At 40.4% G+C, this 14,339-nt stretch overlaps 1 protein-coding gene and 1 non-coding gene across 3 annotated transcripts in view; both read right to left on the bottom strand.

The window, feature by feature from the left end:
- Positions 1–14,339, bottom strand: part of SLC16A9 (solute carrier family 16 member 9) — a 54,088-nt gene that overhangs the window by 33,819 nt on the left and 5,930 nt on the right. The window lies entirely within an intron of this gene.
- LOC131830910 (U6 spliceosomal RNA) lies at positions 12,232–12,338 on the bottom strand. Its single transcript, XR_009353443.1, has one exon. It is a non-coding gene; the product is annotated as a U6 spliceosomal RNA (small nuclear RNA).

Genomic DNA, 14,339 nt, shown 5'->3' with positions numbered 1-14,339 from the left:
AGTTTCAACAGAGTCTTCTTTGACCACAGGTCTTTCTAAGCCATTCCCTTGGCTGTTGTTTCATCAGATAATAGCTAAAGACAGTGGAAAATATCATTCAGCCATTCATGCATGCCCCTAATTAGATGGTGGAGCATTTGGCTATCTTAAGAGAGTCATGGTTACAACCACCAATTTATCTGGGCTTCAGTGAATGTATTCACTTTGACATTCAGAACACTAGGCAAAAATCACATCCCCACCTGCCACAGGCCTTTGTATAAATTAACTTTCAGTATTTCATAACTGAAAACTGGAAGAGGTTACAATTTGTACACAAAATTGCAGAGTCTAAAGGCCAGCCTCTCAAACCAAATGATTGTGTTAGCAGACAGAATACTGCAAACTTCCAAATATCTAAATCCTTTGAAATAACCATCAGAAACTAGCTCTTTCTAGTACCTACTCTACTATAAAAGCAAATAATATAATGCTGGTCCTTCTAATGACAATTGGGTACTCTGCCATTTTTCTTGGTCAAAATTCCTTTTAAAGAAAATATAGTCTTGATTCCCTAAACTAGATACTATATGATAGCAATAGCCAAACAGCTAGCGAGACTAAAAAGCTATATAAGAACAAATGCATATGAGACTGTTGTTTATTTAAATCTTCAAATTACAGAACTTCAGGAAAAGTATACAATTACATAGGCAGAACACCAGAATTGCAAAGAAAGCCCCAGTATTTTCTGGAGGGTGGGGAAAGTGAAGGGGTGAGGAGAATCTCCCTTGCCAGTGTGCACACTTCAGGAGACAGAAATGCCTTTATACACAAAATACCTTGGCCTTGCTTTACTTTGCTTTGCCTAGGGTGACATTTCAACACATAGGACAAGAGCCAGAGAATTCTTCTCACCATAAATATTTGGGAGAACAACCTTTGAAATACAAAGCTCCCATGTATATCAACTCTGACTAGAAAGACAAGTTTTTACAACGAGTTGGCTAACAGTTTCTAATCTTTAATTGTCTCATAGTTTGATATACATGTAGTCTCATTAGAACATGCTGGAAAATACCATTTCGTGATTTCTTGTCAGGGTAATGAATAACTTCCTCCTACAGGTCTCTCTATTCCTTAGGTGTTTCTCACCTGCTATTTCTCTGACATTATATATTCTGCAAGTTGATTTCACAAATAAACTAATCTTTATTTCCCTCCCCCCCTTCTGTAATGGCTCCCAATTTCCTGTGGAAGACTTGGATCTTCTTTATAGGTAGACAGTTGGTAACACTGCTGATTAAGATTCCTTGATCTTGACCCATAGGACAGTATCTAACCCAAGCAAGGGCAACAGGACCTCTCTATCAGGTTTCTGAATCTTAGGTGAAATGCCATAAGGAAAAAAACAGACATTTGAAGTTTATTGATTTCAAAGATAGTACACTGAAGAGACCTTCTGTCAGTTCCTACTACCTTGACTACCTAGGGGATACCCAAGATTGGTTTCTCCAGGCTTTCATTTCACTCCATGAGCTAACTCAAAAGATTAGTTGTGAAGTTAGCTGGTATTTGTTTCTTTTACTTAGAACAGACTAAATAAATTTGAGTACACCATAATTTCAAATTGATTATTTTAACTTTCTATGCCCTACTTGGTTCCATTTGGGTCAAAGGGCAAGTTTAGGGATATAGTCTATGGCCACATAATATAGGAAATATAGATATGTCATATTTTTTTCTGAAATTAATTATCCTTCCTTCTTCATATCTTATGATTCCATATATGATAACAATCTCTTCTCTGGCATTATTTAAATAAAAACTTCAAATTAACTGAAATTTCCACTAAGCACACTTACACTAATATCTACAGAAATGCAGCTTTATAAAAGGGGTTCTTACACAATAAGTTTCTCGATCACTTACAAATTAAATTATATTGCCCTAGACAGCAAGTGAACTCAGAAGAAATATGACATGGCCTTAAGATAGCGTGTGATCTCTGAGTTCCAAAGAGGTGTCCGGCTATTAAACGTTTGGGAGTCAGAGGAAAATGAAATCAGGAGTGGAAGGCCTTAGGAAGTAGGTTTCTAAAGAACAATGGAGAGATTCGGGAAAGCGTGGCTCTGGCAAGAAAAACAACATGCACCTGGGTGTGGAATCAGGACAGGCCTGCTACGTTTGGGGGAAGGTAAAGAAGGCAGGTCTTAGAGGACTCACAGAGGAAAACAAGATTAGAAAGGTAGCACTCTCAGTTGAAACTGAAGAAGAAAGTATCTCAGGAAGCCTATACCTATAATCCTAAAATAGGATTTTTTTTCATATTTTACATAATGTATGCTGGCATTAATAACCCATTTATATTACCTAAACGATGGATTTTTTTTTGTACTAAAAAATAACAAGCTCTGTAACATCAGAGAATGTTGTTTTATTTGGACTAGAGTTCCATGAGTATATTCAAAGTTTGGGGCTCTTACGCATATAACTGTAGGAAAGTATGCTTCTAGGAAACACACACATTGTAGCATATTCTAGTACATTCTTTGAAAATTTGGAATCTTTTTTAATCGGAGTGTTCACACACCAAGACTTTGCATAACAAGACACCTTATAAAACTCAAAATTACAAGCCATTTTGAGAAGACCATTCTTTGTCACACTACAGTCTAAGGGAACATCACAAAATTAATGTTAACTTATCATTTAAGTGCACTTCTTATTTTTAATTTAAACAGTAAATATGTTCTACATATTATAAACCTTGTTTGGAGTGGAGAGAAAACAGCATGAAATAAAACTTACCATGGCAACATATTATTACTCAAGAAAATCAGATTATCATAGTATAAAGGACAGTGTATCTCTTAACTCTAGAATTTGTTTTATCAAAGGCAAATGCCAACTGTTGATGAAAGTCTACATTTCACTGATGGTGATTAAGCTCTAATACCTTAGACTGCATTTAGTTCTGTTCAAGTAATGCCAATTCTTTGCTATTTCCTTAAGCATCCACTGGCTGAAAATGTCTATTCTCCACATATAGGATCCCAGAACTGCATATTTGACATTTATGAATATTCACTGTTGACATAGAAGCTTTTTGTCCCTGAAATGTATACACACATACTATACTACTTTTTGCCAAATTGGGAGTGATTTACAATTGATCTTACTTTCAGTTGATGGTCCCTCTTGCCTTTGTTCCCCCCACGATAATAATTTTTAATAGTCCATTTTTAAGTTTTTATACCAGAAAGCATTTTACCATTCATTCATTCATTTTTATTAACATATAATATATTATTTGCTTCAGGGGTACACGTCTGTGAATCATTAGTCTTACACAATACACAACACTCACCACAGCACATATGCTCCCCCATGTCCATAACCCAATCACCCTACCCCTTTTGAGTGTTACCTATGTCAGTAAAGAGTCCTAGATACATTTTTCGCTCAAATCTTAGGAGGTAAAAGAGAACTTTTTTTTTCTTTTGTTCAATCTCAATCACTGCCAAATTACCTGATGCTGAAACACTTTTTTTTTCTTTTTTTAAATTAGGAGCATAGGATCACATGACTACATCCTGGTGGAGGAAATGTTGATTCCAGGTTGGTTTTGTCTTGACCTGGTCATCCATCAGCTGTGTCAAAAGTCTAAGTCAACCTGGGCTTTGTGACTTTCCTCAGTTACATTGATGCTACTCTTGTTAAATGAAAGGTTCTAAACCAGAGGCCAGGATGAGGCAACCTGAAACCCTAGCACGTCACTGTTGGGGATGAAAACACGGCAGCCACTACTGAGAAGCGTTTGAAAGTGGGCATGAGCGTGGACTGTCAAGGGCACAAGATTTCTTTCTGGGGTAATGGAAATGTTTTCAAATTATTTTGAAGTATTTTAAAAATAGATTATGATACACTTTGCACAACTCCTGGTTAGAATCAACAGACCTGAACACATTAAGTAGGTGAGCTTTATCACAAACCTCTTAGAGTAAAACACATTCGAAAGCTACTGGATATTAGGTTTTGGTTCTGACTCCAATGCAAGTAACAAGCTTCATAAACTACTGCTCTGTGGGAAGCAGTTCTAGCACTGACACCGCGCTTGCACAACGGTGACTTCTGCTTTCCCAAACATCCATCATAGATCCTCCACCACTGCAGTCTGGGTCCAGGAATGCTGGAAATTGAGGGGGAAAAAAATGGGGGGAATTCTCATAAAAAATGTGAGTAAACAAATCATTCTTTGTTTTAATAAAAATGAAGACAAGGAAATAATTATTTGGGAATTCTAAAAATATATAGGTAAAAAAATACCCTTTAACATATATTGAGGCTCATAATTCAACTATAAGTTAATTAAATTCCATTTAGTGGGACACGAGCACAAGAGAGGCAGTTCAGAGGTACAAGTAATTGTGCCTGTGGCCAGCGCTCGAGCCTGCCTCCAGCTCGCCTATGACGCCACCTCTTTCACTTTCCTATTCTCAAGTAGCTTCGTTCTACAGTGTTTGAGGAGTGAAAAGTGTAGCATGTGTACTCATCACTTGCAAAAGAGTCAACACACTTATGACTGATTTTTGGTTACTTGGGAGTAGCATAAAGATTTAAAATAGTAGAAATTCCCTCTGAGCCAATAATATAAACTTTGAAGTGAGTCTACTCCACTTGGCGATTCATGTGTTAGTGAACACAGACACATTAACACCAATGTTAGTCCTTTAAATGTTATAGTCAGTGGATGAATTTTGTCATTTTCCAATGACATGTCATAATCAGTACAGCTTACGATTTCTCTTCTGAAGTAAAATAAACTTAGTTATATATCAAGGTCTTTTTTTAACATATATAAACATTTTTTTAATAAACATGTAATGTATTATTTGCCCCAGATCAAGGTCGTTTTTAAAGGAAAAGAATCCACCTTGTTGTCCTTCTAGAAAACTATTAGAACTCTTTGTAAAGTCATATTGAGATAGCCTTATTTTATACACACACAGACATACACACAGATTTCTATATTTACAATTCTGTAAGCATTTTCTACAAAATGGCAGAGCTATAAAAGGAAGTCAACTCCAAATAACAACTTTAATACTACTGTGAAATCAATTGTGGTGGCCTTAATCGGACGGTCTCAGAAGTTAAAAGAAATAAGCCATTTCAGACTTCTGGTATATTAAATATAGAAGAAAAAAAGCCAAAATGAGGTTAGAGAAATCAAGATTATCTGTTAAAAGTTTGCACTTTAAAAATTAATGCTATCAGCCAAAAAAGGGTGAACAACCCCAATGTCCATCCACTGATGACTGGATGACTGAAATGTGGTCTAAAGGGGAGAAGTGCTGGTTCATGCTCCCACATCATGAACCTTAAAAACATGATGCTAAATGAAAGGAGCCAAACACGAAAGACCACCTATTACAGGATTCTCATTTATATGAAACTTCAGTATAGGGAATCTAGAGACAGGAAGTAGATTAGGGGTTGCCTAGGTTTAGGAGGTTTGGTAGGGGGGACAGGAAGTAACTGCTAATATGTATGAAGTTTCTCTCTGGGGTGAAGAAAATGTTTTAGAATTAATCCTGGGGCACCTAGGTGGCTCAGTGGGTTAAAGCCTCTGCCTTTGGCTCAGGTCATGATCCCAGGGTCCTGGGATTGAGCCCCGAGTTGGGCTCCCTACTCAGCAGGGAGCCTGCTTCCCTTCCTCTCTGCTTGTCAAATAAATAAATAAAATCTTTAAAAAAAAAAAAATTCTGATGATGGTTGCACAAGTCTGTGAATATATTGAAAACAATCAAACAAACTTTAAATATGCATTATAGGGTATGTGGGTTACATTTTTGATAAACCTTTATCAAAAACTTAATGTAAACTCCAACTGTATATATTTGCCAAAATTAGTTATATTACACACTAATAACCATCGAATTTTACTATAGGTAAATTATACCTCAATAAAGCTGACTTTATGAAGGAAAAAAATAATTCTATAAACACACACACAGTTACAATCGCCAGATATATGATCTGATCTGGAGGTAAAATCGATAATCTTTGTAGAAGGTCTTCCACCCAGGGGAGGAATTCCCCGGGGCCAATATAGTCCTTCTCCCCACACACACTCCCCCAACACACATGCCCAGACTTTTAACCTAGAAAACAGGTTATACTAAGGAAATGAAATCAGGAGATGATGTGTTGCTTATTTCAACATGTAGCTCCTCGAACAAAGGTGCAGGAGTGACCACATATCATAAAAGAAGAATCTAAGCGATGAAAATGAAACGTAAATTCAGGGTTTCTGGAGTACATCATGGTGTCTGGATGTTTTATGTCTACACACAAGAAGGATGTAAAGAAAATGGTATGAAGCAAGTTAACATTTTCAATTGCATAATAGCTTCTCTTTATTCCTCTTAATTTTACCATAAAGATGGGGTAGAGAGGAAGAGGGAAATTTTTCCAATATGTAGTTCCAGAATTTCAGGAGCTTTGTTATTACACATATACATTTGGCTTCTAACCTAGTCTATGCTACTTACCATGTGTTTTTGAGCCAATTACTTACTATCTCTAGGCCCCACTTTTCTCATCTTAAAATGGGATAACAGTGAACTTCAAGTGCAAACCTTAGTGCCTAGCACGCAGTAAAAAGGTTTAATAAGTGTTAGCCATTATTTTAAAAACCATAAAGGATTCCTGATCACTTGATAGCCTCTTCAAGAAGTAGTTACTAGTTACTCATGTAAGAGTTTCATAGCAACTAATTACTGAATCATATTTAAATCTAGGGTTTCTATGACTTTTAATTTTTTAATTTTTAAAAAAAGATTTTAATTATTTATTTGACAAACAGAGATCACAAGTAGGCAGAGAGGCAGGCAGAGAGAGAGGAAGGGAAGCAGGCTCCCTGCTGAGCAGAGAGCCCAATGAGGGGCTCGATCCCAGGACCCTGGGATCATGACCTGAGCTGAAGGCAGAGGCTTTAACCCACTGAGCCACCCAGGTGCCCCTCTAAGACTTTTTAATCTCAGTTATCTCTTAATATTTAGAATAATAGTTATACCAAGATCCGGATATTACCAGATTCCAACTTGAATCATTCAAAAATTGTGTTTCCTACCAGATTTAGTTTCCTTTTATTGCAGGTTCAAGGCCTAAGCATTTTTAAAAATTGCATTTTTAAAAAATCACCCTGTGACTCTAACGGAGGTCATCCACAGACACACTCTGAAAACGGCTGCCCAACCACTGGGGTCCTTGACTGGAATCATCTGGAGAGTTTAATCATCCATCTGTGATGGATGGCCCCACACACACTGCTCTGGGATAGGGCCTGACCTTTTCTGTCCTTCCATTGTGCAGTCAGAGTTGAGAACCACTGTCCTACAAGGGAGAACAACCTTTGACCAAACATCACATCTTCTTTCCCAGCAGAGAAGGAATACAGGCGAGGGAGAGAAGAGATTGAGAGCTAGGGACGAAGTGGGAGACAGGAACACATGCAAACTCTTACCTGAGCCTGCTGGTCCCAGTGCAGCGCCAGTACTTTTCTGCTCTTTCGGCTCAGCCCTGTCATCTATAACATGGCCAAGGACAAAGCTTATTTACCCCCAAAGCTCCATTGACCCAAAGCAAAAATTGCTATAGAAGTGATGGCCACGACAAAGGTATTTTCTTGATTTTCTATAAAATGTTTGAGAAGGCGCAAAAGGGGATCATTATCTATGATACAAAATTTAAAAGATGATTACATCCATTTATCTGAAGGCTTGCAAAAGTTTTGTTGTTTTTTTTTTTTTTTTAATGAAAACAGGAGAACATAGCGTCAGAGAGTGTATCGACTCAAAAAACAACCTCCAACATGTTAATGTGCCCTAGTGAATTCGAAGGCTAGAGACAAGTAAGCATCCCTCTCCAAAGAATCCTAACTTGACAAAACAAAAGAGCAGAATAATTGGACCTTCTCAGGAGAGCACGGCTTTTATTTTTTAACTACCCCAGCGTGCAGAGGGAGAACAAAGGAATGGACAGTTGCCTGCTCTCTCTTCATTTGTGACACTTGGCTCTGTCCCCACTGGTGGTGGCCATGCTACTAACCCCACACTTTGATGTGGCAACTCCCCAAAATCTGTTGGCTGCTTTCCGGCTGGAGAATGAGCAGAGTTCCACCCTTGTGGCTCCCGAGAAAGCAAGCACCCATTGCCAGCCAGAAGAGAGAAAATTTTTCCTCTCTTTCTTCCTCTGACCCAAATGGCCAAGCCCGGGCACACTCCTTGTAGAGAACACTCAATCACCCATAATGCCATGCTTCTCTAGCACAGCAGCCCAGCCAAAACCTGAGGAGAAGTAGCTCCAAAAACCTCCAGGCAGTCGGTGCAAAAATGGTCACCCCACCTCTCTGGGTCCAAGTCACATGCCCCAACAGAGGGCATCTGCAGTCCCCAGCCTCGATAGTCCCCAGCAGAGCAGGCCTGCGGTTGGCAGGTGAAACTCTGAGCAGATTCTAATGATGATGATGATGATGCTAGACGGTGATAATTCTAATAATCTGCCCGCAGAATGATGGCGTCACCTAGTGATTTGTTCACATTCGTCAAGGAACCTCTCCATTTGAGGACGGTAGTGGGAGAGAAGCTGGGATCTTCTAGGAATGGTATTGTGAGGTCCCCAAATGTGGTTAGTGGGATTTTGGTTAGCTAGGATTTTGTTTTTGTTTTTTGGGTCTTTCTTGGCACATGTGGATTTTGTTTTGTATAAAATGAAATGACTTTTTTTTTTGGTCTTTGATGATGGGTTTAAAATTAAAGGAGCATCTGGTCGTGGTGTGGGGGTGATCCAGGATTATGTTGTGACTGATGTATATTAGTTACTTGTACATTTTTTCCGGATCTTTACAAGGGGAAAGCTACAAGTAACGAGTTTTGTATAATTAATTTAAATTTGTTACAGGTTTTCATGTTCAGGATAAACAATTTTTCAACCTTTGGTGAAAATACTTGCAACAGTTTAAGGTGACTGTATTTTACCTTAAGACAACAGTTGCAATGCCAATTTTTTTTTGGGGGGGGGTGTGAAAACACTTCAAAATTGAATTAAAAGGTGTACATTTAAAATTGGTTGTGTATCTAATCTGCCCCAAGTTCAGTAAATAAACACTTCTTTTAAAAAAAAAAAAGCTACAGCTTCATACAAGTACATACACAGATATTTATATCTAAAAATACAGGAAGATCTATATTCTAGAAGTTTTAGCATAAAGGATAAGAATGTGGCTTGTTTGCACATCCCATCTCTGATACCAGCCAAGAGTGTGACTTTTAGCAAGTTCCTCTGTGCCTCACTTTTTCCATCCATAGAGGAGGGGATGATAGTATTTACTTCGCCAGACTACTATGATGATGACATGAGTTACTTTACATAAAGCACTCAGCACAGTGCCTGGCACGTAGCAATTTTAAGGTTGTTTTTTTTTGTTTTGTTTTTTTGTTTTTTTATTCGATGGACAGAGATCACAAGTAGGCAGAGAGAGAGGAAGGAAGCAGAGAGAGGAAGCTCCCTACTGAGCAGAGAGCCTGATGCGGGGCTCGATCCCAGGACCCTGGGATCACGACCCGAGCTGAAGGCAGAGGCCTTAACCCACTGAGCCACCCAGGCGCCCCACGTAGCAATTTTAATGTACATTATTATTTCTTATCCTTTTGAATATAATCATCTGTCATAAAAACGTTCTTTTTTTATCTTGGCAGAGATCCTCTCAAAATCTGAAAGTACTATACCCACAAATACCGCTGACCAGAACAACCACAGCTACCTCTCCTTCCCTGCCGCAATAGTGCGTGCGCACAAGCACACACACACACACACACACTCACTCACTCCACTTCCAAATTCCTCCCTCCAGGAAAAAAAAAAAAAAAAAGATATGGAAATGACACATCATGGATAATTTCCTGGCAGTAAGAAAAATTCAGCAAATGGAAAGAAGGAAGTCTCCGTGAGGGAAGAACACAATGAAAAGGACAGTCTGCTCTTAGGTCACCAAGAGTCAAGAAAAGACAGAACGAGGAGGTGCTGAAATCCAAACAAGGTTTGCTTTCATCTCCTTTCTTTTGTTCTCTTTCTCCCTTTCATTTTCTCCCTTCCTTTTCTTCCCAACTCAGGAAGCCACACAACTTTCCAGCACCTTTTCCAGCCGCTGCTGCACCTGGTAGAGTGGAGGAAAGCACTGATCACCAGAGCGGGCCAGAAACTTTTAAACTCAGCTCCTTTGCCTCTCAAAGAACTGCAAGAACTCGAGCTCCTCTTTGTACTCTTCACACCCCAGTTTTCTAATCGTCCCAGTTCAAAACCCCCTTTCCTATTCCAAAGACTCCTAAGATCTTCCTTTCTAAATCAGTTCTCAAGGAAAGGTGGTGACTCTACATGCAATCGAGGAGCAAAAAGGCAGAATCCTATTTTGAGGTTATATCTGCACTTGAGCTTGCTTCTAATGGTTTGATGGAACCATCCTAAGCACACTTAGTAAGAAACACATACCTACATACTAAGCACTTAGCACACTAAGACCTGCAGGATATTGCAAATATGACTACCTGGCAGAATCACCTTGGGAGCTTAAGAATGACCCATGTCTGGGCCCACCCTCCAGCAACGAAAACAGGATCTCTGGAGGGGAGACCAGGTTGTTAGAGAGCTCTGGGTGATTTTACCATGTGATTCTGAGCAAAAGAAGGGGACAACAGCACTACAAGCCATCTTAAATAACATCCTAACGTACAATCATAAAATGAAAGGCATGGCTGCTTTTAGTTATTTAAATAGATTTTCTTTCTTTTTTTTTTCCCACTTCAATCACAGCTATGGAAAAATATTTCAAAATGTCCTTAATCCCAAAAATGATATCATACTTTGCTAAAAAGTCCCTAAACAGTGGACTGAAGAAAGTTTTCTAAGGTTTAAATGTACTACTACTTAGCCATATCATGGAATAACTTCTAATTGCCATTTTCTATTGACACCTCCTGTACGTCAGACACAGTGTCAAGGTCTTTCAAATATTATCTTTTTTAAAAAAGATTTTATTTATTTATTTGAGAAAGGAGGAGAAGGAGAGAGAGCATGAGCACGAGAGCATGAGCAGGGGTGGGGAAGGGGTACGGGGGTGGGGAGCAGACTTCCCACTGAGCAGGAACCCTGTCACCCTTGCTGGGGTCTCTATCCCAGGACCCTGGGATCAGGACCTGAGCTGAAGGCACAGGTTTAACTGACTAAGCCACCCAGGCGCCATTCAAACGTTATCTTTTTAATCTGCATACAACCCTACATAAAACTTAGGTAGTTATTAATAATTCCCATTCTACCCCAGCATCCATAGGTTTTCTGTCAAATTCTATTTGAAGCTTCTCCATTCCACCTGAGGAGCTGTTGCCTAATGCAGGTTCATGAAGAATGCATGGTTGCATTCTTTTACTTCGGGAAGTTGATGGTAAACTTTTTTTAACGGATGCTCTTGGATTTTAAAATGTTTCAGTGGATGTACTTTATTATTTTTTTAAGATTTTATTTACTTAGAGAGAGAGAGAGAGAGAGCTGAGGGAGAGAGGCAGAGGGAGAGGAACTCATGCCCACTCCATGCTGAGTGTGGAACCTGACATAGTCTCAGTCTCATGACCCTGAGATCATGACCTGAGCCAGAGCCAAGAGTTGAATGTTTAACCGACTGAGCCACCCAGGCGCCCCTTTAATGGATTTCTTTAATATGACTGAATTTGCTAACATCATCCAGGGGGTTTACACTGAACAAACAGATGTCTAGATAAAAATAATATTTTGACCACTTCAGGAGCTTTGAGAAAAATACACAGAATATCATGGTCTTCAAATCTCCTTTGGCCTCTACTCTTAAAAGTCTTTACCAGAGACATTTGTATTCATTTCATAAAAGTTTTTTTTTAAATATTTTCATAGCACAGGAAACAACAGACACTACTAGTCAAATCCATACACATTTAGAGCCAGCATTAAGCGCCCTGGGCTTCCATGCGATGTGGCTTACATCACTCTTTTCTTCTTACTTCATTCTGGTGTGCCATTTACTCATCTTCTTCCCTTCCTCTTCACTAACAAAAATTCCTGGGCAAAGGGCACAACTTATATTCTTTTGTTTTTGTTTTTTTTTTTTTAATTTTTATTTATTTATTTATTTATTTATTTATTTTGACTTTTTATTTTTTTAAAAATATGGAACGCTTCAGAAATTTGCGTGTTATCCTTGCGCAGGGGCCATGCTAATCTTCTCTGTATCGTTCCAATTTTAGTATATGTGCTGCCGAAGCGAGCACACAACTTATCTTCTTTACGTTCTTTCTGCATCTATGCATACAATAGGCACTGAATCAATGTTCCTTGAGTGTAACAGAAAAGAGTATTAAGCAGCAGTTTGGGAAGCCCACCAAGCTGTGGGCTAGAGCAGTGTTGTCCAAACTCTGCAATGCATCGCAGGTCATGAAATCAAGTGTTGATTGTGAGTACATTTTTTTTTTTTTAATTGGAACAAAACAGGTAAGAATCAAAAATGTAAGAACAGCTCCTGCAGGGTGGTGAGGGCTCCGTGGCAGTCTGGGAAACTGCGCTTCGGGGTGTGTGAGTGTGTGTGTGCGTGTGTGTGTGTGTGTGTGTGCAGGGCGCACAAACATATCGCACTGCGGGTCACTGTCAAATTGCCACAAGTCCCTGCGCTAGAACATGGACCCTGGAGTCATTTCTCTGGGGTTCGTGGTTGCACCTGGCCCTTAGCCCCGAGACTCACCGCAAGTTCACGATCTTCCCAGTTTCTTCATCTACAGAATGGAAAGAGCAAGAACTCCAACGTCTCGGGACTTTTAGGAGAAACACAGGACACAATCCACGCAACCCAAAGCCCGGGGCTTGGCAGAGTGAGTGCGCGCCGTTCTCCTCACGGTCCTTGCGCCTTTCACAGGTTTTCTGAGAAAAACGCGAAAGAACACGCTCCCTGGCTCCACTTTCTCACCCCCTGATGATTCCGCAACTGTGGTCTAGCTCCCACGCGTCCACACAAGAGAAATGCTCCGGCTGTGGAGCCCCCACCGCCTCAGCGCGGAGCCAGGTCGGGCTTGCCTTCCACCATCCTCCTGACAGTGCCCAACCACCGCCCCCCTCCCCAATCTTCTCTGCAAACCAGCGCCCCCCTGGTCTTCCGCACCCACCCGACCCCACAAGCTCTCTAGCCTCACTGGGGGACCGCATGTCTGCAAAGGATGGAGTCCCAAGTCTCCATCCGCAGGCCTGACCTCTCTCCAGAACTCCAAACCCACAGGTCTACCCCATTTCTTATCATTTTCTATGTCAAGATGCCCCTCTGGCTGGGTTCAGGCCCCTCCCACCCCATGCAGCCATCAACCTCCTCCTCCCAAATTCATCTGGAATTTCATCTGGAAAACCAACACAGCCAGGCTTTCATTGGACCAAGCAGAAAGCGCCGTCTGCAGCCCGTCCCTGATCCTCCTCCCCTGGGTCCCAGGTCAGCCAGGCCCGGACCTACCAAGCAGGAGCTCTGGGGTCGGACCCTCCCTCTACATCTTTGCAAATCCGTACAGCTGCCTGCTCACAGACCCTTCTGCTTCTGCTCTCTCCCTGCAGCAATGCACCTGCAGGCTGCGGCCAAACCAGGCTTCTCCTCATCTCAAATTCCGCCTCCAACTTCTCAGATCTCTCAGCCATCCCTCACCACCCACAGTGTATCCACTAGTAGGGCACAAGCTCTCTGTTTAATTCATTAGTAAAAGCATATAAGAAAATCTAAGATTTTTCCTGCCCTCATGGAGCTGACAGTCCCCCATCAATGAATGAGTATTCAAAACTTATAAAAATGAAAAATTTGTTCTAGAAATCCATGTTTTGTTCATACATTAGGTATTTACATCTTTAAATACCCAGCGAGTTACTAGATGCCTTTTGTTTTCCTCTAAAAATCTGCAACAATCCAACTCCCAACTATACCCCTTTAGGATGTCCCACAAGCCTGTGGTCCCCAAGCCATTGTCGCAGTTCAGCACATGAGCCCCGCTCCTTCCGTCCTTTAGAGAGGGGCTGTAATGCCTATCTCCAACCTGCCTACTGACAAGCTCCTGCTTTTCCTCTAAGACTTAGCCTAAAATGTCTCTTTCTACTTAATGCCATCCTTCAACAGTCAATCTATCCTCCCCTAATATCTCACACCAATTTGGACAATCTTGCTATTACAACATTCATCCCAATAAACTGTTATTGTTTGTTACTATTTGTTAACTTACAAGCCTGTCCCACATCCCAAGCACTAAGAA

Source organism: Mustela lutreola, chromosome 4, assembly GCF_030435805.1.
Source record: "Mustela lutreola isolate mMusLut2 chromosome 4, mMusLut2.pri, whole genome shotgun sequence".
Lineage (NCBI taxonomy): Eukaryota > Metazoa > Chordata > Mammalia > Carnivora > Mustelidae > Mustela > Mustela lutreola.
Note: the sequence above shows the minus strand (reverse complement) of the source record. Positions and strands in the feature narration are given on the sequence as shown.